This window comes from Pinus tabuliformis, chromosome 9 (assembly GCF_031772625.1).
Source record: "Pinus tabuliformis cultivar Carrire ecotype Pingquan chromosome 9, CPIR1, whole genome shotgun sequence".
Taxonomy (NCBI): Eukaryota; Viridiplantae; Streptophyta; class Pinopsida; order Pinales; family Pinaceae; genus Pinus; species Pinus tabuliformis.
The window spans coordinates 1256545036-1256572153 of NC_142307.1; positions in this window are offsets into that span (position 1 = coordinate 1256545036).

The window sequence follows — 27118 nt, forward strand, 5'->3', positions numbered from 1 at the left end:
TGGGAAATTTCTCCTACAGTTGCCCACGCTGCAAGCGCTCCTCCCTCTTAGCTGGACTTTGCTGTCATTTAAATATATAGAGTTACATGTTGCTCGGCTTGTCTTTCATATCTAAATACTCGGCTTGTCTTTCATATCTAAATGCTCGGCTTGCCTTTCATAAAGTTTTTGTTACATGTGGCTGGATGTGCTTAGTATTTACAAATATTCTCCTGCTCAACGTCCTTGCTATTTAAATACACATATGATACTGCAACATGCAATAATGACAGGGAATGCTAAAATCACACGCAATAATCTACATCTGTAATGTTTTTCAATAAATATTGTTGTATGTTTTTCCATGTGTTTACTATTCTTAAATATTCTTTTGGTTGATGCATAAGGCAGAGGCGGATCCTGGTCCATTCTTGAATCTTGGCTGCAAGGGAGGAGACTAGATTCGTAGCTCGCACTTGCAAACATAATAACCTCTTGAGAGGGGTCTCAAATTGAAAGAATTGAATCTCTTATTACAACTCAGTGAAAGGTAGATTTGGCTTCATACAGCTCCCCAAAACTATCTGCCACTCACGATGACTGGAGAGAGGGTGGGCCTGCACCAAGCCTTTTAAAAGAGGGCACTTGATTTCTACGGCACCGTCAGGACCAAGGTCAGTCCAACTTATATCGTGAATGATTTTAGCTTCTACAAATGCCTATGTATGTTCTTTTTAGCATCTACAGGATTAAGCGCAATTTTGGTTTGCCCATTCGAAATTAAAGTTTGATTGGATGCGTATATTTTTCTTTATTAGGCTATTAGGTTTTTTAGGTGTCAACAAATCTTAAATTTTTGGAACTTCGAAGATACAGATATGAGAAAATGTTGCACACACTTTCTTTTTTATGTTCCTAATGTTAACGGACCCTCCAAAAGCAAAGACTTCCTAGTTCCAAGACATCCACATACATACATGCTTCCAACTTTCTTTTTTTGTATGCACATCTTACAAACTCAAGGACTTTTTTGAGCTCTTCTTCACCGCATATTACAGTTGTCGGTACTACAGACAAATGCAAGGTTGCCTTAACTGTAAGAATTTGAGAGGAATCTGCAGAGAAAAATTCCAAATCGCTTCATGAGCATAGTTTGAGAAACTAAAAGCAATATGCAAACTTCAACATCAAGAAAAGTAAATCAAAACCACAGAACTAGTTAAGATTCCTACATCTACAAGGAAGTGAGTCTACCCTTTGGATTCCACTTCTATATCTGGTTTGAAAAATTGTTTGCCTTCTTCCTCGAGGACTTTGGTGTTCAAAGAGCAACAGGTTCCCTGCATTCTTTCTATCAGTCAAGAGTCCAAAAATATTATTTCAAATCAGGTGCAAAAATCTACTATTGTATATTTTTCGTTTCTCTTGCAGACCTTTATTGGATAAGGTACCCTAAAAATTGAAGCTGCTACATGTGGAAATGGAGATATGCCAGCAAGTTTATTTGATTATAAGTAACAAATTGAAATATGAGCACAGGATATCAAATCCAACACTTTCAACTGCCCCAATGCAACTCTCAAGGTAAAAGTAAAATGGGCATTCATGTCAACGAGCAAATTTGGTGTTAACATCAGGTTCCCCTTATGAACCCTATCAGTCAAACATCAATCTATTAAACAAAAAAAATATTATTTGATATCGGGGTGTAGAAACCAACTTTTGTATATTCCATTCTCATTCATGCTTTAATCACACAATCTAATGTACAAAATGAAGCTACAACATGGGCAAACAGAGATTAGTCCATTCAAATTCTCTGGCAATGTGCAATCGATCAAATATATGCACAGGATATAGGGTGGACACTTCTAAGGGCCCAAAGGCAACTCCTTTTAATTTTATTTTTTTTTATTTTTAGGGGTAATTGGGGAAAATCCATTAGAAGATAAGACATAGGTGCTTGAGGAACAACAAATCTGTAGATGCACCCTGCCAGTCTAGAGTTCATCTTTATAAAGAACAAGGATGTCATTTAACAATGGGGCACAGAAAATCAAATTGTGTGTATTTTCCTTTTCTTTCAAGCCTTCATTGGAAGAGCTAATTTAAAATTTCAAGCTGCAGTATGTGAACATGAAGATCATTCGGTTCAGATTTTCATGTGACATCTAAATCTAGGAACAGAATATCAGAGAAAACATTTGTAAGGGCCCAAAAGCAACTCTCTAGTTAAAAGGAGGAAAACATTCATGACAATAAGCCAAATTTGGTGTTGACAGAGAATCAGGTTCTCACGTGCTTTGTTCTATTGTTGGAAAAATGTTGGCTACCACTCAAGGATTCTATCTATTAAACACCAAGAATACCATTTGAAAATTATGTGCAAATATCCCACTTGTTTATGTTTCAAATTCATTCGGGAAATCATTAAAAAATCACAAGGGTGTCAAAGATGTTAATTAATATGAGCCCAAATACAACTCTTTGACTAAAATAGGAAAGGACATTCAAACCAATGAGCAATACCTCTTCAAGGAACGGAGGGGCAGATTAATAGGCTTTGACTTCTTACCACACTATTTTGGAACGTTATCTCAGGGAATTGGACAGTGCCATGGGTCACCAAGACTGCTATGGGAAAAATCATAAACAAATAGACCATGCTAATCCAAAATTCACAAGCTACAAATGCAGACTTCTTGATGAGAAAGGAGTTGCTTGATAAGCATGGAGTTACTTTTAAGCCTTGAGTTTGAGCAGCTCAAAATCAAAATCACAAAAATGAAATAATGATAAATACGATCACTACTACAATGTAGCTTGAATGGTTGGTATTTGGGGCTTCTTAAGGAAAATATAAAGTTCAGAATATTTGACTCAACACTCATTTAGATATTCCTGCATGGACATTTTTCTATTCAATAGACAAAAAATTGACTTTCTCCAAAAGCAAAGACTTCCCAGTTCCAGGACATCCACATACATACATGCTTCCAAATTTCTTTTTTTCTATGCACATCTTACAAACTCAAGGACTTTTTTGAGCTCTTCTTCATGGCATATTACAGTTGTCAATACTGCAGACAAATGCAAGGCTACCTTAACTGCAAGAATTTGAGAGGAATCTACAGAGAAAAAGTGCAAATCCCTTCATGAGCGTAGTTTGAGCAACTAAAAGCAATATGCAAACTTCAACATGAAGAGAAGTAAACCAAAACCACAGAACTAGTTAAGGTTCCTACATCTACAAGGAAGTGATTCTACCCTTTGGATTCCACTTTTGTATCTGGCTTGAAAAATTGTTTTCCTTCTTCCTCGAGGACTTTGGTGTTCCAAGAGCAACAGGTTCCATGCATTCTCCCTGTCAGTCAAGAGTCCACAAATATTATTTCAAATTTGGTGCAAAAAGTTGTTATTGTATATTTTTCCTTTCTCTTACAAACCTTTATTGGATAAGGTACCCTAAAAGTTGAAGTTGCTGCATGTGGAAATGGAGATATGCCATCAAGTTTATTTGATTATAAGTAATAGATTGAAATATGAGCATAGGATATCAAAGGCAACACTTTCAACTGCCCCAATGCAACTCTCAAGGTAAAAGTAAAATGGGCATTCATGTCAGCGAGCAAATTTGGTGTTAACATCAGGTTCCCATTATAAACCCTGTCAGTCAAACATCCATCTATTAAACACCAAAAATATTATTTGATATCAGGGTGCAGAAACCAACTTGTGTATATTCCATTCTCATTCAGGCTTTAATCAGACAATCTAATGCAAAAACTGAAGCTACAACATGGGAAAACAGAGCTCAGTCCATTCAAATTCTCTGGCAATGTGCAATCAATAAAATATATGCATAGTATATAGGGTGGACACTTGTAAGGGCCTAAAGGCAACTCCTGTTAATTTTAATTTTTTTATTTTTATTTTTTGGGTTAATTGGGGAAATCCATTTGAAGATAAGACATAGGTGCTTTAGTAACAATAGATCCCCAGATGCACCCTACCAATCTAGAGTTCATCTTTATAAAGAATAAAGACGACATTTAACAATGGGGCACAAAAAATCGACTTGTGTGTATTTTCATTCTCTTTCAAGCCTTCACTAGAAGAGGTAATTTAAAATTTCAAGTTGCAGTATGTGAACATGGAGATCAGTCGTTCAAATTTTCATGTGACATTGAAATCTAGGAACATAATATCAGAGAAAACATTTGTAAGGGTGTTATAGACATATTTGGACACTACAACCCCAATCACATATGTCAATAAACCAAGGGCTTTGACACCCCTAAACTTGTTGTTTCATACCCTAAAGGATCAAGGTCAACAGATTACATCATTCCCCAGAAGTTCTCCTTGAAAATCTGCTTAGAACTAGTCAAAATTGGACCATACAGACTACTCCATGTTGAGGGTGCGATGCATCTCACCTACTACACACAAAGGGTGTGATGCATACTGAAAAATCCCTTCTATAGGGTCCGATGAGTGAGAGCATACAAATGGCAGAGGCAGTTTGCTAGGTGGAAACTCAAAGAATCTTCTAGAAACTGCTCATATGACACTTGCCTCTCTGAATTCGCGCAGGGATGAGTAAGAGATCATGAAATATCCAAGTGGAACCAAGGACTATCAGTGAAATGACACTAATCAAAATCCCAAAAGCTGACTCACTCCCTTGCAAACATCTATATATGGATCCCTCATCCTAGAGATCCAAACGCTGGAATTTTGTAATTTGTAAGGAAGTGTTGTTGGTTTCTCTTTGAGACATTGTATTGTTGGGTGATCTTTCTTTTTATGAGGTGAAGAGGGCTTTCATGCTGGGAGGATGATGCTGGTTCAGACAAATGGGTTGTAATCCTTTCTTCTACTACTTCGATCAATAAATCTATTTGAGTTTTCCTCCATATACTTGTATATTTCTGAATCTTGTGTTTGTGTATGCATTTGTATGGTTAATGTACATCTGATTATGCATTGTTTATGGTTATATATCTCTATGCTTTGATGGTATTTTTCTTCTTTGATTCTATAGGTGTTCTTTGAAGCGGGACAAGTGAGAAAGGAGTGGCGAAGCTCTATCAAAGGAGATAGGAAACAGGTAAGGAGCCAAGCGAAATACTAAGGTTGGTACTCTCTACTTCTCTCTCATATATCTCTCATAAAGGAAAACACAAGTTACTTTAAATTGTCTGTTTCTAAGATAGCTACCCATCTTAGTGGGACTAGCAGCTCTGAATAGACACTAGTTTTCCCAATAAAAAAATTGCGACTCTGTTGGGGAGTTAATAGTTTGTTTGTTTATTACTGTTGTTTGCTTTATAAACGACAGAGCTTGAAGTTAAGCTAGCTAGCCTTCGAACTGCTTTTGCTATGCAACTGCAAAGTAGATCAACGCTGCTTTAGTCAATCTCCGAGTTGGTTTATGAACTGAACATATGACTTGCAAACATCCTAAGTGCCCTGGTGGTAGCTCAAATAACCTCATTAGATCAGTCCCTATACTTTGTGTTTACTGCCTATCAAAAGCTCAGCCTAAACCCCTGAACTTAGCTGCAAACTATGAGTGAAAACCAAGCTCAGTCTTGTCCCTGGACCATCGCACTATCTCTCATTGGCAACCTGGATGCATCACACCTCCCGTGTGTTGCAGGTGAGATGCATCCCTGTTTCCCTGTGTTACAGGTGTGATGATTGAGTGAGACTGTTTCTGCCTTCAGATTTTGGTTTTTTCTTCATTGTCTTCAGCTTTATTCAGTAGTTTTGCTGTTTATGATCAGTATATCACTATTGAAACCTTCTTCCTTTGCATTATTCAGCCTCCATTGATAAATAATTGTGAATTTTTTTTATGTATTTTTCATCATTTACAGTTCTCCTTTGCAAAAAGTAGCTTAATTGAACTGTTGTCTTTTGATTTTAAAGTGTCGCAACTGTCATTTTTAGTCAAGAAAAAGAGTGTCATAAAGTATTCCTCTTTTAGATAGTCGATTACATTTTTGCTATTGTATTTGATTTGAATCATCAATTCTTTGAAGTGTCAAAAGTAGTTTTCAAGTCAAAATTGAAAGTGTCGTCTTAGTCTTCCTCTCGTTTTTAATAGAAATTGCTAAAGTTTCACTTTGAGGAAAGATAGTTCAGATCTGTACTTAGTTTTATTTTTGTCATTCTCACATTAAGGAAACTCAAAAACAAATACATGCATGTGCATTTGCATTTAGACTGCATGCGGAAATTAATTTAGGAAAAGTGCATCTAGTGTGTGCTCTCTACTCTATGTTGAAAGAATTTTATTTCTCTTTCCTTAGTAGCTAGGATTTTCATTGCTAAAAGAAAGTAAACGACTGTTTATCATCTTAGATTGCATGTTTAGGAATTGTATATCTACATCACGTGGTGAACCTTAAAGGAAAACTTTTTAAGAGAGATCAACTTTAAAATAAACCTCAATGAGCATAAAAACTCTTTGGAACCTAATGCACAACATCTAGAAGTCTAGGCTAGAGACGTATTCTGGTGTCGTAAAGCCTGGTAACTATCATTTTCATCATAGGTTGGGTGATTCCTCCTCTTTGATACGACAAGTGCCAGTACGGTCTTGTGCTCCCACATACTGTCGAGTATATATTGGGAGACCACAATAGGCTATATCCTTTATCCTTAGGAAGTCATGTATGCTGCCCTATCGATCACAATGCACTGAACACAGCATTTGGGAAGATTGATTTCCGTACGTAAAAAGTATTCTTCAGTTTTGTGATTGGTTTGGTAATCCCTCTATCTATATTCTAGACTAGTCACTTTCATTCCTTTTCAAACTCCTTAAAAGAAAAGGTCCATCTGAGCACTTGTCACTTCAGGCTCATTAAAAATCGAAGGAAACTAGAGTCACCTTTATCTTTTTCTCGACTCTTAAAAATTGAAAAATCAAGTTGTGTCAAAGCGTCATAAAATTTATTTTAATCGGAATAACATCATTGTTCCCTCATTGGTCTTAGGTTGAGAAAATGGAGTCCACCAATCAAGGATTTCCCCTTGGGGGGAATCCTAGTCCTCTCTCTTCTTGGGGAGGTGTTGGTGCTCCACACATGGCTACATTGTCCTTTCCAGGACTCACAATTGGCCTGCCAGTATGGCTTTTCTCAACCTTTGTCGTTCAAAACACCGTAATTCCTCAGCAATCAAATCAACAACCATAGGATATTGAAGTCGCTCCCCCACCTTCTACTTCGTTTGTTTCTCCCTCTCCTTCTTCCTCTTCGCTTGGTGAAGCTAGTAACACTAAAAACCAAGTAACTGAGAAGAAGAAGAAAGGGAAGGAGAAGAAGAAGAAGAAGCCAACAGTGAAAGGGGGCAACCATGCATCGTCTAGTGAAAATCCGCACACTGCACCATCCAAACCTAAATCTCCATGTGTCATTTGCAAAGGAGACCACTATCATCAAGATTGTCCTTGCATCCCGTGGATCTTAAGAGACCGGTCTCCTCGCTTGCACAATCCAGTGTGTTCAACCTCTAACGATCATGTTGAGAGCACACCATCAACTAGTGAAAACGAAGTCAATGGATAGAAAGGAAGATCTAAATTTCCTTGTAGATTGTGTGAAGGCGATCATGCCCTCCACCGTTCTCCTTTCCTGGACGAAGCTAAAAGAGTCTTGGATAACCTTCCTACTTCACCGTAGCGACTTCCTCCTGGATACAAGAAACTCTGGCCGAGTCCATCGCTAGTTGAAAATCCAACTGACACACCTTTGTTGTCGGTCAAAGCACCTATCATTGAAGATAAACCCTCTGAGTCCACATCAGACCAAATTCAACAAGTCGAGATGGAAATTGACCCATTCTTGTCTTCAGAAGGTCCACCTTCAAATGATACAGTCACCAAAGAGAATGAGAATGACACAGTTGAAATTCTTTTTGTTAACATAGAATCCAATGAACATGGGGGCAATCTACCGATTCCTTTACTGCAGGAAGGAATTTCGTCAGATATTCATCCGACCATTTATTCGGTCCCTCCTCCAAGCAATCTAGTCGTTTCATTTAATTGGAATCTACTAGGGAGACCCTGCCTACCATCTAATGTACCATTTTGAATCATAGTAAAAGCTTACAGAATGATCATGGCTGGTACTGTCATAGATGAAGGGGCTTTCGTCAGTATCCTTTCCTCAACTGCTTGGAAAGCGATTGGTTTGCCACCGCTTATACCTGAGATTCGAAATCTGTCAGGCTTCAACAAAGGAACCAGTCGACCATTAGGTATCCTTCCAAATTTGCCTATAACTTTGAGAAGGAAAATCGTTCATCTAAACATGATGGTAGTCCAAGGGCCTTTAGATTACAATATACTCCTTGGGCATGACTACATTTACAGTATGGGAGCTATAGTTTCCTCACTATTCCAGGTGATGTGTTTCCCATATGAAGGCAGAATGGTCCAGCTCATTGACCAACTTTCATTCCTCGGTTCAAACACGACTACTAGTCAAATACCATCCCTAACTGGTCTTTTTGCACAAGGAATGTATCATCAACCTCCAGTCCGTCCACCTGATGAGCATGAGTGATTCGGTGAATATGACTAAACCCAGGGGGCATGCACCCTAGTCTACTTCGACAGGAAAACCCTAAATATAAGACGTGTTTCCTCGTAGGATATATGACCAATCTGACACACCCGTCCGTTTAGGAAAATGGGATTTGTCTGGAAACATCATTTCCTTGTTGAAGGTTATGTGATTGGAACTGACACCATTCACCTTTGTCCATTTCGATGGAAAAAGCCAACGAAGTGTTTTATCTGCTATGTGGGTGGAACAATCTTTCTAATGCAAGAACTTCCATATGGCAACCTGGAAACTTTACTCTTATTTATACCTAGGGGCATGCAAACCTTTTTTATGCAAGTGAAAAGTGACCAGCATAACTCTAACCCCGTAGTTCTACTAACTTTAGCTGCTTAAGTTAGGTGACTGGTCTGATCCACCATTCACCTTTGCTGAGACCAACGGAAATGGCAAAGCAAAGGAAATGTTTCCCACCGAGAAACTATCTTACCTAACCTCAGTAGTTCTTTAACGCCTAGGACAGTAGTTGATCATTCCTAGCTTGCATAACAAAGGCTTCGAAGCAAAGTTGCGCATGGGGCAAGATCCCTAAAAAATGAACCTACTAATGAGAGACACCCTTATTATATGACTGGCACAAGCAGGTTTACGCGAAGTTCAAGCTCGTTAAAAAATAAACCTAGCAATGAGCATATGTTCCCCCAAAGTTCAATCTCATTAAAAAATGAACCCACCTTCAGTAAATAACCTTTGTGATTGCATAGCTATCAGCTTTTGAACCTTGGTCATGTTCTTACCATCACCTCCACTCTTTTTTAGCCGATCATATGCCTCCACTTGATTTTTTACCCTTTTGAGGAACAACTGCGATGAGTGATTCTATTAGCCACCTTCTTTACATTGCCATGATTGAAAAGTTCCAAACCTTACCTGGAACCAGTTGCTATCCAAAAACATCACTCGTTCCTCAAAAGCGAGTCTCCTTTAAGCTCTTTTTAGACTCGTAAAATATGAAAAGATTGTCGAGCAATTGGCCTCTCCAACTTGTTAAAGTGATTGGAAGTGCCATCCCTCCTCTATATTTTAATATTTTTGGACCTGAGGGATCATTACACAAAAGGATCAAGCGCTTGTCTTGTTTGGCTCATTAAAACTATTGAAAAGTCATCCCTTTAGTATTATTTTATACTTTTTCAGACTTAAGGGATTATACTATGAAAAAGGACTACTGGAGTTTCCTTTCTGTCTCTTTTCATACTCTCTAAAACTGAAAAGTATTGAGTTATCATTGTCGTTAAACTCGTTAAAACAATAGTGAAAAACTTGTCCATACAGACAAGAGCGAGTTTCACTGTCTCTAGGCTCGTTAAAACATAGTGACAGGTTTGCTCGCAGGGAAAATTATATAACAAGCATATGTTATCCTCCTCAAGCTTAACAAAAATAAATAGGTACTAGTCAGCAATGACTGGGGAAAAAGGGAAGAAAACTTGAAGAACTTCATTGGTAGCAGGTCGCTCTTGAACATGACACTTTCACTCCACCACAATGATTGAGTCGGGTTGGGATATTCCATTCATCGGTCATATTACCATTGGTCCTCCGTACCATCCATTGTGGGGTTAATGCTACCAATCCATTCCAGTATCACTGATATGTTCAAGAGAAGTCACTCAAAGAATTCACCAACCCAGCTAACACCTCATTTGCTGCAATACCTTCACTCTCCATTTCTCATGACCACCACCCTGAACTTTGTATCATCAGATCGTTTTCACCTCCACAAAATCATTTGCTCAGTTCCGTGTCGTAGATGTGGGATTCATTAAGGCCCTCCTATGACGGGTCACTTCTTTTCAACATCAACACATTATCCGAGAAGTTGACTTAGGAAAAACCCTTTAAGTAATTTGAATCTTGCATGCCTCAATGGCAAGTTTCTCACTTCCGGTGACAGGTTTACATCAATGGCCTTCGACCGAAAGATTTTGTGTGGTGTTCAACATCGACTCATGTATTCACACCACGTGAATTGTACTTCAATACCTTGAGGGTCATTATCATTTTGGTGATTCCTCTCGCGCCTATTAACAGCTTACATCATTGGCTGGTAATCAGGTGATGTCTTTCCATGTTCGACATCAGAACATCTTTTCACATGGATCGACTTGTACTTCGGGCGAAGATTGAATGAGTTTGAAGACCCAGGATCTAGTTTCATCCATCCGGGCTACGATATGTTCAGGAAAATAAAGACATCAAATTTACACCATAGCCGCACAGATAATCATCCAAGCTAAGGGATGATGACTCTACCAGAATCATCAATCTGCCACACAGACGGTTGTTTGTCCTATGTACATGAAAATGAATTTATAAAGCTGAGCATGGGAATGCCTGCCTCAGCTAGATCATGAAAATATTATGAAGATAATTTATTGTATTGTATCTTGTTACAGGTCACCTTCCAGTTCGAAAAACCTCGGATCCTCATGATAAAGAATTTCACCCGAGATCAGAAGATTTACAACCTCATGCTTTAGGGGGCAACTGTTATAGACATATTTGGGCACTGCAACCCCAATCACATATGTCAATAAACCAAGGGCTCTCAAACCCCTAAATGTTTTTTTTCGTACCCTAAAGGATCAAGGTCAACAGATTACATCATTTCCCAGAAGTTCTCCCTAAAAAACTGCTCAGAACTGGTTAAAATTGGACCATACAGACTGCTCCATGCTGAGGGTGTGATGCATCTCACCTGCTACACACAAAGGGTGTGATGCATACTGAAAAATCCCTTTTGTATGGTGTGATGAGTGAGAGAAGACAAATGGCAGAGGCAGTTTGCTAGGTGGAAACTCAAACAATCTTCTAGAAACTGCTCATATGACACTTGCCTCTCTGAATTCGCCTAGGGATGAGTAAGAGATCATGAAATCTCCAAGTGGAACCAAGGACTATCAGTGAAATGACACTAATCAAAATCCCAGAAGCTTACTCACTCCCCTACAAACATCTATATATGAATCCCTCATCCTAGAGATCCAAATGCTGGAAGTTTGTAATTTGTAACGAAGTGTTGTTGGTTTCTCTTTGAGACATTGTATTGTTGGGTGATCCTACTTTTTATGAGGTGAATAGGGCTTTCATGCTGGGAGGATGATGCTGGATCAGACAGCTGGGTTGTAATCCTTTCTTCTACTACTTCTATCAATAAAGCTATTCGAGTTTTCCTCCATATACTTGTATATTTATGAATCTTGTATTTGTGTATGCATTTGTATGGTTAATGTACATCTGATTCTGAATTGTTTATGGTTATAGATCTCTATGCTTTGATGGTATTTTGCTTCTTTGATTCTACAGGGGTTCTTTAAAGTGGGACAAGTGAGAAAGGAGTGGCGAAGCTCTATCAATGGAGAGAGGAAACAAGTAAGGAGCCAAGTGAAAGATTGAGGTTGGTACTCTCTACTTCTCTCTCATCTATATCTCATAAAGGAAAACACAAGTTACTTTAAATTGTTTGTTCTAAGATAGCTACCCATCTTAGTGGGACTAGCAGCTCTGAATAGACACTAGTTTTCCTGATAACAAAGGGCCCAAAAGCAACTCTCTAGGTAAAAGGAGGAAAACATTCATGACAATAAGCCAAATTTGGTGTTGACAAAGAATCAGGTTCTCACGTGCTCCGTTCTATTGTTGGAAAAATGTTGGCTACCAATCGAGGATTCTACCTATTAAACACCAAGAATACCATTTGAAAATTTTGTGCAACTATCCCACTTGTTTGTGTTCAAATTCATTCAGGAAATCATTAAAAAAGCACAAGGGTGTCCAAGATGTTAATTAATATGATCCCAAATACAACTCTTTGACTAAAAGAGGAAAGGGCATTCAAATCAATGAGAAATACCTCTTCAATATGTTATGAAGTTGATTTCTATATGATACTTGGTCCATATATTGCTATGCTTCTTTGAATTGGTTGTTTTGCAGGTTCAAGGATCGAAAGGAACTCCAAGAGGATTTGGACCCTGGCTGGAGCTACCCAAACGAAGGACCCCCAAGTGCACCTCTCTTCGCGTAGTTCGCTTATTTAAGTATCATGGTTGTGTGGAATGCTTGTTTTTCACTGTAGATAACCCCCGCTCTGCTAGGGTGTTGACCCAAGAACCTTGGGGACTTTGTCCCTCAACAATTACCACTCTATTTTGGAATGTTATCTCAAGGAATATGACAGTTCCATGGGTCACCAAGATCGCTATGGGCAAAATCATAAAAAAATTAGACCATGCTAATCCAAAATTCAGAAGCTGCAGATGCAAACTTCTTGATGAGAAAAGCATTCCTTGATAAGCATGGAGTTACTTTCGAACCTTTAGTTTGAGCAGCTCAAAATCAAAATCACAGAAATGAAATAATGAAAAATACGATCACTACTGTGGTGTAGCTTGAATGGTTGGTATTTGGGGCTTCTCAAGGCAAATATAAAGTTTAGAATATCTGACTCAAGGCTCATTTAGATATTCCTACATGGACATTTTTTTCTATTCAATAGACAAAAATTTGACTTTCTCCAAAAGCAAAGACTTCCCAGTTCCCAGTTCCACGACATCCACATACATACATCCTTCCAACTTTCTTTTTTTCTATGCAAATCTTACAAACTCAAGGACCTTTTTGAGCTCTTCTTCATGGCATATTACAGTTGTCAGTACTGTAGACAAATGCAAGGTTTCCTTAACTGCAAGAATTTGAGAGGAATCTGCAGAGAAAAATTGCAAATCCCTTCATGAGCATAGTTTGAGCAACTAAAAGCAATATGCAAACTTCAACATGAAGAGAAGTAAATCAAAACCACAGAACTAGTTAAGATTCCTACATCTACAAGGAAGTGAGTCTACCCTTTGGATTCCACTTTTGTATCTGTTTGACAAATTGTTTGCCTTCTTCCTCGAGGAATTTGGTGTTCGAAGAGCATCAAGTTCCCTGCATTCTCCCTGTCAGTCAAGAGTCCACAAATATTATTTCAAATCAGGTGCAAAAAGCTGCTATTGTATATTTTTCCTTTCTCTTACAGACCTTTATTGGATAAGGTACCCTAAAAATTGAAGCTGCTGCATGTGGAAATGGAGATATGCCAGCAATTTTATTTGATTATAAGTAACAAATTGAAATATGAGCACAGGATATCAAAGCCAACACTTTCAACTGCCCCAATGCAACTCTCAAGGTAAAAGTAAAATGGACATTCATGTCAGTGAGAAAATTTGGTGTTAACATCAGGTTCCCCTTATGAACCCTGCTAGTCAAACATCCATCTATTAAACACCAAAAATATTATTTGAAATCGGGGTGCAGAAACCAACTTGTGTATATTCCATTCTCATTCAGGCTTTAATCAGACAATCTAATGTAAAAACTAAAGCTACAGCATGGGAAAATAGAGCTCGGTCCATTCAAATTCTATAGCAATGTGAAATCAATCAAATATATTCTCAAGAGATAGGGTGGACACTTGTAAGGGCCCAAAGGCAACTCCTTTTAATTTTTTTTTTAATTTTTTTTTTGGGGGTAACTGGGGAAAATCCATTTGAAGGCACGATATAGGTGCTTGAGGAACAACAAATCCCCAGATGCACCCTGCCACTCTAGTTTTCATATTTATAAGGAACAAAGACGTCATTTAACAATGGGGCACCGAAAATCGACTTATGTGTATTTTCATTCTCTTTCAAGCCTTCATTGGAAGAGCTAATTGAAAATTTCAAGCTGCAGTATGTGAACATGGAGATCAGTTGGTTCAAATTTTCATGTGACATTGGAATCTAGGAATAGAATATTAGAGAAAAAATTTGTAAGGGCCCAAAAGCAACTCTCTAGGTAAAAGGAGGAAAACATTCATGACAATAATTCAACTTTGATGTTGATAGAGAATCAGGTTCTCACATGCTCCATTCTATTGTTGGAAAAATGTTGGCTACGAGTCGAGGATTCTATCTATTAAACACCAAGAATAGCATTTGAAAATTATGTGCAAATATCCCACTTGTTTATGTTTCAAATTCATTCAGAAAATCATTAAAAAAGTACAAGGGTTTCAAATATGTTAATTAATATGAGCCCAAATACAACTCTTTGACTAAAAGAGGAAAGGACATTCAAATCAATGAGAAATACATGTTCAAGGAACGCAGGGGCAGATTAATAGGCTTTGACTTCTTACCACTCTATTTTGGAACATTATCTCAAGGAATTTGACAGTGCCATGGGTCACCAAGACCGCTATGGGAAAAATAATAAACAAATAGACCATGCCAATCCAAAATTCACTAGTTGTAGATGTAGAATTCTTGATGAGAAAGGCATTGCTTGATAAGCATGGAGTTACTTTTGAACCTTGAGTTTGAGCAGCTCAAAATCAAAATCACATAAATGAAATAATGACAAATACGATCACTACTGCGGTGTAGCTTGAATGGTTGGTATTTGGGGCTTCTCAATGCAAATATAAAGTTCAGAATATCTGACTCAAGACTCATTTAGATATTCTTACCTGGACATTTTTTTCTATTCAATAGACAAAAAATTGACTTTCTCCAAAAGCAAAGACTTCCCAATTCCAAGGCATCCACATACATAAATGCTTCCAACTTTCTTGTTTTCTATGCATATATTACAAACTCAAGGACTTTTTTGAGCTCTTCTTCATGGCATGTTACAGTTGTCGATACTGCAGACAAATGCAAGGCTACCTTAACTACAAGAATTTGAGATGAATCTGCAGAGAAAAATTGCAAATCCCTTCATGAGCATAGTTTGAGCAACTAAAAGCAATATGTAAACTTCAACATGAAGAGAAGTAAATCAAAACCACAAAACTAGTTAAGATTCCTACATCTACAAGGAAGTGGGTCTACCCTTTATATTCCTCTTTCGTATCTGGTTTGACAAATTTTTTGCCTTCTTCCTTGAGGACTTTTTTGTTCGAAGAGCATCAGGTTCCCTACATTCTCCCTATCAATCAAGAGTCCACAAATATTATTTCAAGTCAGGTGCAAAAATCTACTATTGTATATGTTTCCTTTCTCTTACAGACCTTTATTGGATAAGGTACCCTAAAAATTGAAGTTGTTGCATGTGGAAATGGAGATATGCCAGCAAGTTTATTTGATTATAAGTAACAGATTGAAATATGAGCACAAGATATCAAAGCCAACACTTTCAACTGCCCCAATGCAACTCTCAAGGTAAAAGTAAAATGGGCATTCATGTCAGTGAGAAAATTTGGTGTTAACATCTGGTTCCCCTTATGAACCCTACCAATCAAACATCCATCTATTAAACACCAAAAATATTATTTGAAATCAGGGTGCAGAAACCAACTTGTGTATATTCCATTCTCATTCAGGCTTTAATCAGACAAACTAATGTAAAAACTGAAGCTACAACATGGGCAAATAGAGCTCAGTCCTTTCAAATTCTACGGCAATGTGCAGCCGATCAAATATATGCACAGGATATAGGGTGGACACTTGTAAGGGACCAAAGGCAATGCCTTTTAATTTTTTTTTATTTTTTTTGGGGGTGGTAATAGGGGAAAATCCATTTGAAGATAAGACATAGGTGCTTGAGAAACAACAAATCCCCAGATGCACCTTGCCAGTCTAGAGTTGATCTTTATAAAGAACAAAGATGTCATTTAACAATGGGGCACAGAAAATTGACTTGTGTGTATTTTCATTCTCTTTCAAGCCTTCATTGGAAGAGCTAATTTAAAATTTCAAGCTGCAGTATGTAAACATGGAGATCAGTTGGTTCAATGTTATGAAGCCAGCTCACAAGAAGATAGAAAAGAGAGATCAACGCCTTAGAATTTAACCTCTTCGAGGGGGAAACCTCCTTTACATTACACAAATGAGAAATTCTTGGATGATTCAAATGACAAAACCTCCTTTCTATATGTAGGAGTCTAAGGAGTCACAATATAACCTAGCCGACCTAATAATAATAATATAAAGCCACAAAAATAACAATAGAGGGATTCTATGGGGCACAGTAATAACAATATGGGGACAATATGGGCAGAACAATATTAATAAGGGATACAACTACAATAGTAATGGGGTAATCACTAGTATTATAGGGACCCAACATGCCCCTCTCCTTAAAAAAAGTGTTGTCCTCAACGTTTGAGTAGTTCTAGATGCTTTAGTGTAAAATTCTCATCCTCCCATGTGGAATCTTCAGTGGATAAGTTCTTCGACTTGATAAGATACTCTGAAATTGATCGATTTCGTAACTGTCGAGTTCTTGTTTTTGTGTCTGCTTCTGGTTCCAATATAATTTTTCCTTCCTCGTCAAGTTCTGGCAATATTGTTTGAACTGGGAGCTTGTCGCCTATAACCTTCTTTAAACATGAAACATGGAAAATTGGGTGCAATCGAGAAGCTGCAGGAAGCTCCAAATTGTATGCCATAGTACCAATCTTTTGCAACACCTTGTACGGACCATAATACTTTGGTGATAATTTATTATCCTCCTTAGCTTGCTTGAGGGACATTTCCTTATATGGTTGTAATCGTAGGAATACCCAATCACCTACATCAAAACTTCTTTCACTGTGATGTTGATCTGCGTGTTGTTTCATTCTATTCTATGCCAACATGAGGTTATCTTTTAAGAGTTGGAGGACTTGTTGTTGATGTTCGATGTGATGTTCCACTGCTTGAACCTTAGAATTTTCTCCTAAATATCATGTGATGGATGGCGGCTGATATCCATAAAGTGCCATAAATGGAGTCATTTTTTTTGTTGTATGGAAGGAAGTGTTATACCACCATTCAGTGAGAGGCAACCATTTGACCCATTGTGTTTGTTTATCAGATACAAAGAAACGAAGATATCCTTCCAAACATTTGTTTACTATATCAGTTTTCCCATCAAATTGAGGATGATAAGATGAGCTATGAGCTAACTAAGTACCAATACAAGAAAATAATTCTGTCCAAAAATTTCTAGTGAAAATGGGATCTTTGTCACTTACAATAATCTTTGGGCTTCCATGTAGCTTTTGAATTGTTTCCATAAATGCAGTAGAAACTGTACTGGCTTGAAATGGATGTGATAATGCACAAAAGTGTCCATACTTGGTAAGTCTGTCAACTACCACCATGATGACACTATTTCCCTCAGACTTGGGTAAACCTGTGATAAAATCCATTGAAACCTCCTCCCAGCATTGGCTTGGAATGGATAAAGGTTGTAATAGACCTGGTGTCTTAATTGTTTCAACTTTATTTTGTTGGCAAACCAAACATTCCTCCACAAAATTTTGAATATATGATTTAAGGCCCTCCCAAAAAAATTCCTTCTTAACCTTGTGGTAAGTTTTTAAAAATCCTGAGTGCCCTCTTAAGGGAGAAGTGTGCAATTCCATAAGAATCTTTTGTTTTAGCTGGGAATTCTTACAGAGGTATAAGCGATATTTGTACCATAACGAATCATTTTTCCAGCTAAATGTATCAGATGTACTGGAGTCTTGTTGTAACTTTCGAATAAGTGCCTACGCTTCTTCATCATTCTTCCATTCCTCCCTTGCTTCATTTATCCAATCTGGTTGGATAATAGAAATGGCGCACAACAATGCTTCCACATCCTCATCCTTTCTTGAGAGTGCATCTACCACCACATTTTGCTTCCCTTTTTTGTAGATGATTTAAAAGTCATAACCCAACATCTTTGTGACCCACTTTTGTTGCTCTTCAGAGGATAATCTTTGCTCTAAAAAGTATTTAAGGCTATCATGATCTGTTTTTACCTTGAAGTGTCTTCCCATTAGGTAGGGTCACCATTTCTTAAGTGCATAGAGTATTGCCAACATTTCCTTCTCATAAATAGCTTTGTGTAAAAACATTCCCTTGATTGGACGACTTTCAAAAGAAATGGGTCTTTCATCTTGCATTAAAACAGCACCAATTCCATTTCCTGAAGCATCACATTCCACAATAAATGTTTTTGTGAAGTCTAGTGTAGCTAAGACCGGTGCTTGGCACATTGCCTCTTTAAGATGCTTGAAGGCCTTTGTTGCTTCTGGAGTCCATGAAAATGCATCTTTATTCAATAATGTTGTTAGAGGTGCTGCTATTCTCCCATAATTCCTAACAAACTTGCGATAATACCCTGTCAACCCGACAAATCCTTGCAGATGCTTTATGGATATGGGGATTTTCCATTCCTTAATGGCTTTAATTTTTCCAAGGTCTACCTTAACTCCTTCATGAGATACAATATGACCCAGATATTCTACCTCTTGTACTCCAAAGAAACATTTGGATCTTTTTGCATATAATTGTTTCTCCTCCAATAGTTGTAGCACCCTGTCAATATGTTCAACATGATCCTTCCAAGACTTGTTGTAGATTAGTATATCATTAAAAAATACTAACACAAATTTTCTAAGGAATGGTTTGAAAATGGAATTCATCAAACCTTGAAATGTTGAAGGTGAATTGGTAAGGCCAAAAGGCATGACCAAAAATTCATAATGATCCTCATGAGTTCTAAATGTTGTTTTTGGAATGTCTTCAGTCTTCATTCTGATTTGATGATATCCTGAATGAAGATCCAACTTGGTGAAGTAAATTGATCCATGCAATTCATCCAGTAATTCATCAATGACAGGAATGGGAAACTTATCTTTAATAATGAGCTTGTTGAGTTCCCTATAATCTGGAAACATACGCCATGATCCATCCTTTTTGTGCACCAATACTACTAGAGCAGAGAAAGAACTTTGACTCAGTTGAATTATACCAGCCTCTAGCATTTCTGCAACCATACATTCAATTTCACTCTTTTGGGCATAGGGATATCTGTACGGCCTAATGTTTGGAGGAACACTTCCTGGAATCAGATGAATAGCATGATCATGATCACGAATAGGTGGGAGACCTTTGGGAGTCTCAAATACCTTGGAATGATTGTCCAAGACCTTTTGGAGATCTGAAGAAATAGAAGATTCCAATGTGGAAACATCTAGCAAACATAATTGTGCAATTACACCTCTTTGTTCCTTTTTTAGAAGCTTTGTCATACCATTAGAGATGATTATCTTTCCTAGTTTCCCTGCAATACCCCTTAATTCAACTTCCTTTCCTTCCATAGAAAATTTCATGAAAAGTTCTTGAAAATTAAAAGCTATTGTACCCAAGGATTGTAGCCATTGGACTCCTAGTACAACATCAACACCTCCCATTGGAATGGAAAGCATTGGGCTAGTCAATACATATTCTCCCATGGATAGCTTGATATTATGGCACTTTCCAGAGCAATTTATTGTTCCTCCATTTGCAACCATCACTTGACACTCTGGTGCTAGATATAAGAAGCAATTCAATTCTTTTGCTACCTTACGATGAATAAAATTGTGGGTACTTCCTTAATCAATCAACACTATTACCTTTTTCTTCTTGATTTGTCCTTCTATCTTGATGGTTTGAGGAGTGGTAATTCCCACTAATGCATTACAATATATGGTCGAATTCATTTCTTCTTTATATAGGCTTTGTTCCTAGAGTATATCCTCTTCTTTTGACCTTTCTTACTCCTTTTCTTCCTCCTCTTCACAATCTATGTAGAATAATTTCTTCTCAGCACACTTATGACCTTTAGTGTATTTGCTATCACAACTGTAACAAAGCCCTTTTGCTCTTTTTTCTTCCAATTGTTGTGGTGTCAACCTTATAGGTTGTGGAAGACTAGGGGCAACAACACTTCCATCTTTATAGTTGTGAGTGGTATGCTTCCTGGTTGCCATAATTTTGCTTTCCATTTTTCTTGCTAACCTGAATGCCTTCCTAATGAATCAGGTTCCCAAAGGCAAACATCATGTTGGATATTATCCTTTAAAGTCCCTATGAACACATCAATCCTATGCTCCTCTGGAATATTTTTTACCCTTATGTTCAATTTTTGGAACTCCTCAATGTGCCCCATTATTGAACCCTTTTGTTTGAGACTTATCAATTGGCTAAAAAAAGTGTTGCTTTTTGTATCCTCATAATGTGCTGTCAATTCTTCCGTAAAAATTGCCCAAGTGATAATTTGTTTACGAGAGCAAAGCCATTGATACCATACAAACTGATTTGGTTCCAAATATAAAGTTGCAATATGTACCTTTTGTGTGTTTTGCACATTATTGAGATCGAAAAATTGCTCCATCTGTAATATCCATGTTGCGGGATCCTTGCCATCAAACTTCCTCATATCAATTTTTGGAATATGGTGGGTCTTAGATCCAACATTAGAGTCTATGGAATCATGATTAACATTTCTTTTGTTCTCATCATGAGTTTCCTTTACTACCCTTTCACCATTAGTGACCATTTCTTGTAGCAACTTATTCATATTTATCTTCAATTCTTCCATCTTATCATCCATGCCATCAATTTTAGCGTCCATGTCATTCATATTAGCTTCCATGCCATCCATCTTAGCTTCTATGCCTTTCTTTAAACAATTAGCTTCTACACCTTTCTTTAAACCATCCATATTAGCTTCTACATCTTTCCTTAAACCATTCATCTTAGATTCTGTTGCTTTTTGTGCAAGTGACACTTGTTGCACTTGGTCTCGTAATTTTGATATATCATGTTGAATTTATTCCTCTTCTTCATGAGTCATGCTAGAGCTTTTAGGTTTCTTACTAGATGTTTTTATTTTCTTTCCTTGGGGCATCAATTACCGATTCAAACTAATTTTTCAAACCAAGCTTATGCAAAAATTTAAAAAAAACTACACACCCTTTTTCACTTTGTAGAGGCTTGATATTCAATCTGATGTATCTCTACAATTTTGGATCATCTAGTTCTGAAATTGCAACCTGTAGTAGCCCTCTGTGTCCTCTTTCCAATGCCACCAGTCTGATCCAAATTGGATTCTCCAAGTAAGAGTTATGCACAATCTCCCAAGATGACCTGATTATAGACTAGTTCAGTAGAGCGAACTTGTACGATGTGACACGAATCACTGTTTCGACCTTTGGCTCTGAAAAATACATACAAGAAACTAAAGTCCATCCTATTTATGTACCTTCTTATGAAATTTCAATCTGATGCTCAAAGAGAAAGTTATGACAATTTTCCCCAAGTCACCTATTTGGAATGTAATTCAGGAGTCTGCAAAAAGACCAAATTACTCAGATCATATCTCCACAAATATAGCGTGAAAAGCTCTGAAATTTGGACCCGATATTCAGAACGATTTCTTCTCAAATGGGTTTTTTTTTTAGCTTCTGAAACATCACAGAAAAAAATTTAGAGCGAAAATGCCACGATGACCTGTTTGGAGTAGCGAAACCCTAGAATCCAAAGCTCTGATACCAAATGTTATGAAACCAGCTCACAAGAAGATAGAAAATAGAGATCAACACCTTCGAATTCAGCCTCTTCGAGGGGACAACCTCCTTTACATTACACAAATGAGCAATTCTTATATGATTCAAATGACAAAACCTCCTTTCTATATATAGGAGTCTAAGGAGTCACAATATAACCCAACCGACCTAATAATAATAATATAAAGCCACAAAAATATCAATAGAGGGATTCTATGGGGCACAGTAATAACAATATGGGAACAATAGGGACACAACAATATTAATAAGGGATACAACTACAATAGTAATGGGGTAATCATTAGTATTATAGGGACCCAACATTCAAATTTTAATGTGACATTGAAATCTAGGAACAAAATATCAGAGAAAACATTTGTAAGGGCCCAAAAGCAACTCTCTAGGTAAAAGGAGGAAAACATTCATGACAATAAGCCAACTTTGGTGTTGACAGAGAATCAGGTTCTCACGTGCTCCGTTCTATTGTTGGAAAAATGTTGGTTTCCAGTCGAGGATTCTATCTATTAAACACCAAGAATACCATTTGAAAATTATGTGAAAATATCCCACTTGTTTATGTTTCAAATTCATTCAGGCAATCATTAAAAAAGCACAAGGGTGTCAAAGATGTTACTTAATATGAGCCTAAATACAACTCTTTGAATAAAAGAGGAAAGGACATTCAAATCAATGAGCAATACCTCTTCAAGCATCAGAGGGGCAGATTAATAGGCTTTAACTTCTTACCACTCTATTTTGGAACATTATCTCAAGGAATTTGACTGTGCCATGGGTCACCAAGACCGCTATAGGAAAAACCATAAACAAATAGACCATGCTAATCCAAACTTCACAAGTTGCAGATGCAAACTTCTTATGAGAAAGGCATTGCTTGATAAGCATGGAGTTACTTTTGACCCTTGAGTTTGAGCAACTCAAAATCAAAATCACATAATTGAAATAATGACAAATACTATCACTACTACGGTGTAGCTTGAATGGTTGGTATTTGGGGTTTCTCAAGGCAAATATAAATTTCAAAATATCTGACTCAAGACTCATTTAGATATTCTTGCCTGCACATTTTTCATGTAAAAATATCTTTATATTTCATATAGGAATCTATATATTTAGATTATTTGGTATGACTTTATATTCTTTATATTTCATATCATCATTATAAAGGAGTATAAATTCTTCTTCAGAAATTCAATTGTCCATCCATTGGGTATACGATTTTTAGTTTTTTGGAGTTTAAAACTGCTTTTATATCCTCTTTGGACACCTCTGCCTCCAAGTCTATGCTCATTTCATCACTGATAATGCTGGGAAATAGCCTGATAATTTTCATGATTTCACAAATATTTGCTTCCATTAGACTTTTAAAATGTTTCTTTCTCACTTCAGCTATCTCCTTAAAAGACTTATTAACCCTAGAGCTATTTGGCTTATTGTTTTCCCAAATAATGTTAATGTTTCTTGTATGACTTGCGTACTTGTGAAAAAGTTTAGTATTCCTATCACTTTCATAGAACAAGATGGTTCTCCTTTTTAGCTTTGTTTCTTTTTCCTCTTTGGAAAGTTGGTTTGTTTTCCCTTCCAGCTCTTTGAGAGGATTGATTTCATCTTTCAAAAACACCCCTGCTTTATTATTATCAAAGGTTTTTAATTCATTTTTCGACATCCTTTAAATCTTTTTGAACAAAGCTTTGAGCTTAGTCTGCAGATTTACCTTTTACCCTTTTCAGATTGTCTATGAACTTCTTCATGTCTTTGTCCTCACTATTACTATCATAATGGCTTCAATTCTTGATGACCACAGCCTTCGAATCCTTTTTATTTGGCCAGTAAATGATTAAACTTAAAGGGGGTTGGAGTCTTCTTACTCTCTCATTCAATTTGCAGCAATATAGGGTGAGCTTCCCTAAACAATTTATGATCTCATTCTCTGAATCTAACATCAACTGAGTAGAAACAAAGGATTTATCTAGGCTTTTTGAAATTCCACTTCTGACTTTTTAGTTATTTCTCCAGGTAGGTGTTCTACATCAATCAAATTTTGAACTTCAAAGAAATCACTGAAAAATCATTTAGAAATGAGGTTTTTCTTGCTGCAAGGGCCCCACTGATTGTCAATAGTGCTCTTTCCTTTCTCTTTTTTGAAAACCATGACTTTTCTTTAGAGTTATTAGAGTTCCTTCCAATGGAACTTGGCGGTGATCCTAATCAAGTGCTAAACCCCTTCTAGACCCCAAAATCACCCACAACATTCTTTCTTTGATCTTGGATGGTAAGATGACTTGAACATCTCATCACCTTTATTTTGTGAGGCCTCTTTAACTGGCTAACCACCCAAACAAGACAAAGAACAAATCCCTACATCATCTGATGAAGCTTCTGAATACTGGATTGCATGGTCTAAAGAATGGATAACTGGCATGAAGAGAATGCCACAATTTCCTGAAGCAAAAGATGGACCCAAATTCTAGTGGGGGGCCTTAAAGTCCCCTAAACCTTCCTTAACGTTACAAACAATTTTGGAACACCCAATAATGGAAGGGGATTCTTTTAGTACTGTTTGATAGCATGAAGAATTGATAAAAGGGGACCTACCTTGAAAAGTCATAGGAAAATCATGTGTTCCTTCAACCACTTTAGGACCACATACCTCAGACTAGCACTTATCACCTTCCAAAGATGGAAGTTGGAACAACATCTAAATCAACAGTCTTGAGATTTTCCTACCCTTTTTCTTCTACCTTGTCCAGACTTCAAACTGGCCTCCAAATTAGAATCTGTAGACACCACCATTCATACTTTTTGCTCTCTCTACAATCTTCCCACATAATTGTATGAGAGCCAACCCAATGAAATGGGACTTTTCACTATTCAAAAGTCCAACTTCTAGTTTAAAATCCATTTTCCTTGGGAAATCTTAGTATCTGTAGGAAATCTCAGTATTTTCATGAAGATCAGTTTTTGCCAACATTTTAACCACTCTCCTATCTTTGAAACTGAAAATTTTCTCCAAGGAGATAAAATTGACCTATAGCATTACTGACCCTTCCAAAATTTCTAAATTCCTCCACATCTCTAAAGGGAGCTTGAATCTATTGCAAAAATGTTTATTCCTCCTTTGGGTCAAAACCTAGTTTTCACTTTTTAGGCACAGTCTGGAGGGCCCCCCACATCCAATCTTGCTTGAGATGTAGGTTCTCATCTTCCTAGCTTTTCACCATAAAAAAAATCCAGCCCCGGACTAAGATATGTAATTAATGTTGAGTTATGTAGCTCAGAAGGTACTTCTAGTCTTGTGCCTTGACTAGAAAGACCTTGATTTTCCTTGTTATGACCTTGAAAAATGATGATCCATGTATGTTATAATGGGTTCTCAGACATTTCTCAAAACAACCCCTGTAATGTTTTCCATCTGCCATGTTGAGAAAATGCAATTGAGAAGAATGCAACTTAAAGAAAATTTCCAAACCTGAAATCTGTACAAGAATATTCACACTACTTTTCCATGTATGCAAAGCCAAAATGAAAATCAGGCAAACCCTCTAGAGCTTCTCTCACCATTAATAATGTCCAATTACATGTAGCAGGGAAACCACCAATGACAGTGGGCATTAACTCTCACGAAGGGGATCGAACAGTTCTCCGTTCCCATCAACTCAACACCTTTCACTCGACCAACAAATGAGTCACATATGGAGGCAAGAGGTATCTAAGAGTTCATCCCTACATATTTATTTCTTATCGTATCTCTATTTTTTTGAATTATATTCCCATTTTTATAGTTAGAGATTTACTTATAAAAAGTTAGTTGTTCATGTTTCAATCTTTCAATTTACCACATGATATTTGATGGTGAAGGCACTACGATATAACATTGGTGTAAATATTTGAACAAATCTAAAAAAAACATAAATGAAACTAGACGATATGAAAGGGAAAAAATTAAGAAAATAGGTGCCAAACTATGTACAAACCGTGTGGTTAAATTATAACAAAAATAATTGAATTACTCAATCCAAAACCAATTCCCTATCTCCATGTGACTTCAAAATGTATGTACAATAGCTTCACATCCTCAGTGTGTCACTTTGGAACAAACCAGTTGAGCTACTTATAGTCAAATAAATTGCTATGGCACACGATACTTTTATAAATAGATTTCACAGAGCGGGAATTGTCAATGTAATAGAGTGTCAAAAGAAGAATATCTCAAGTAAAAAATGAAGTAAAGATATCTGAAATCCAAAAGGATAAGTCACAAAATTTTGAAAGTTATTAATGTTAAGCAACAGATTGATAGAGGTCACTGAAGTTGCAGTATTTATAGATGGATTAAAGGACACTATTAAAGGTATGTCAATGACTCAAGGCTAGTTGTCCAAATCCACATAAATCTTTTTTCAAACTATGCATCTAATTCCTAAGATCAAATGAATGTTAATCTACTCCTTGTCAAGTGTGAGGCTAAGTTTACTTGCAAAGGTTTCTGTCCTTGTTCAATTGTTTACAAGTTGATGTGTATTTTTATGTAGAAATACTCCTTGTCTAATGATTTCATCCTTCAGACAGATGATTATTATGGTTAGTATGCCTTCAACATAAAGTTTTGTTTACTAGTTGGCTGATGATTTAATTCTTCATACATAGATGATTATTATGCTTAATATGCCTTCAGCAGAAAGGTTTGTTTACTAGTTGGTTGATGATTTAATTCTTCAGACATAGATGATTATTATGGTTAATATGCCTTCAACAGAAAGGTTTCTTGAACTTGCTGACTTTTGTGCTCTAAATGATTTTGAAATTGCTTACAAATTTGTGGTTTATACAAGCTATTTCAAGAACTTATGGTCTTCTAATTGGTTGATTGTGGTCCTACATGACATGTTTGGTCTTGTTTCCTGCAGATTTTGTGGAAAAATTGCGCAGTCAAAGGCAAATGGATGCTTTACAGTTTGTCTTTGCATTTGGACTTGTAGAAAAATTTCCACTTGTGCCTTTGTTGAAGGAATATCTCAAGCATCAAAGGAAAGCATTAAAAGAAATAGCGAAAAAAGGAAGAGATCATGTTGGGTCACTGGTATGTTTATTCTTATTGGTGTGGTTCATGCTCCCTTGTCAGTATAAACTATAAAAA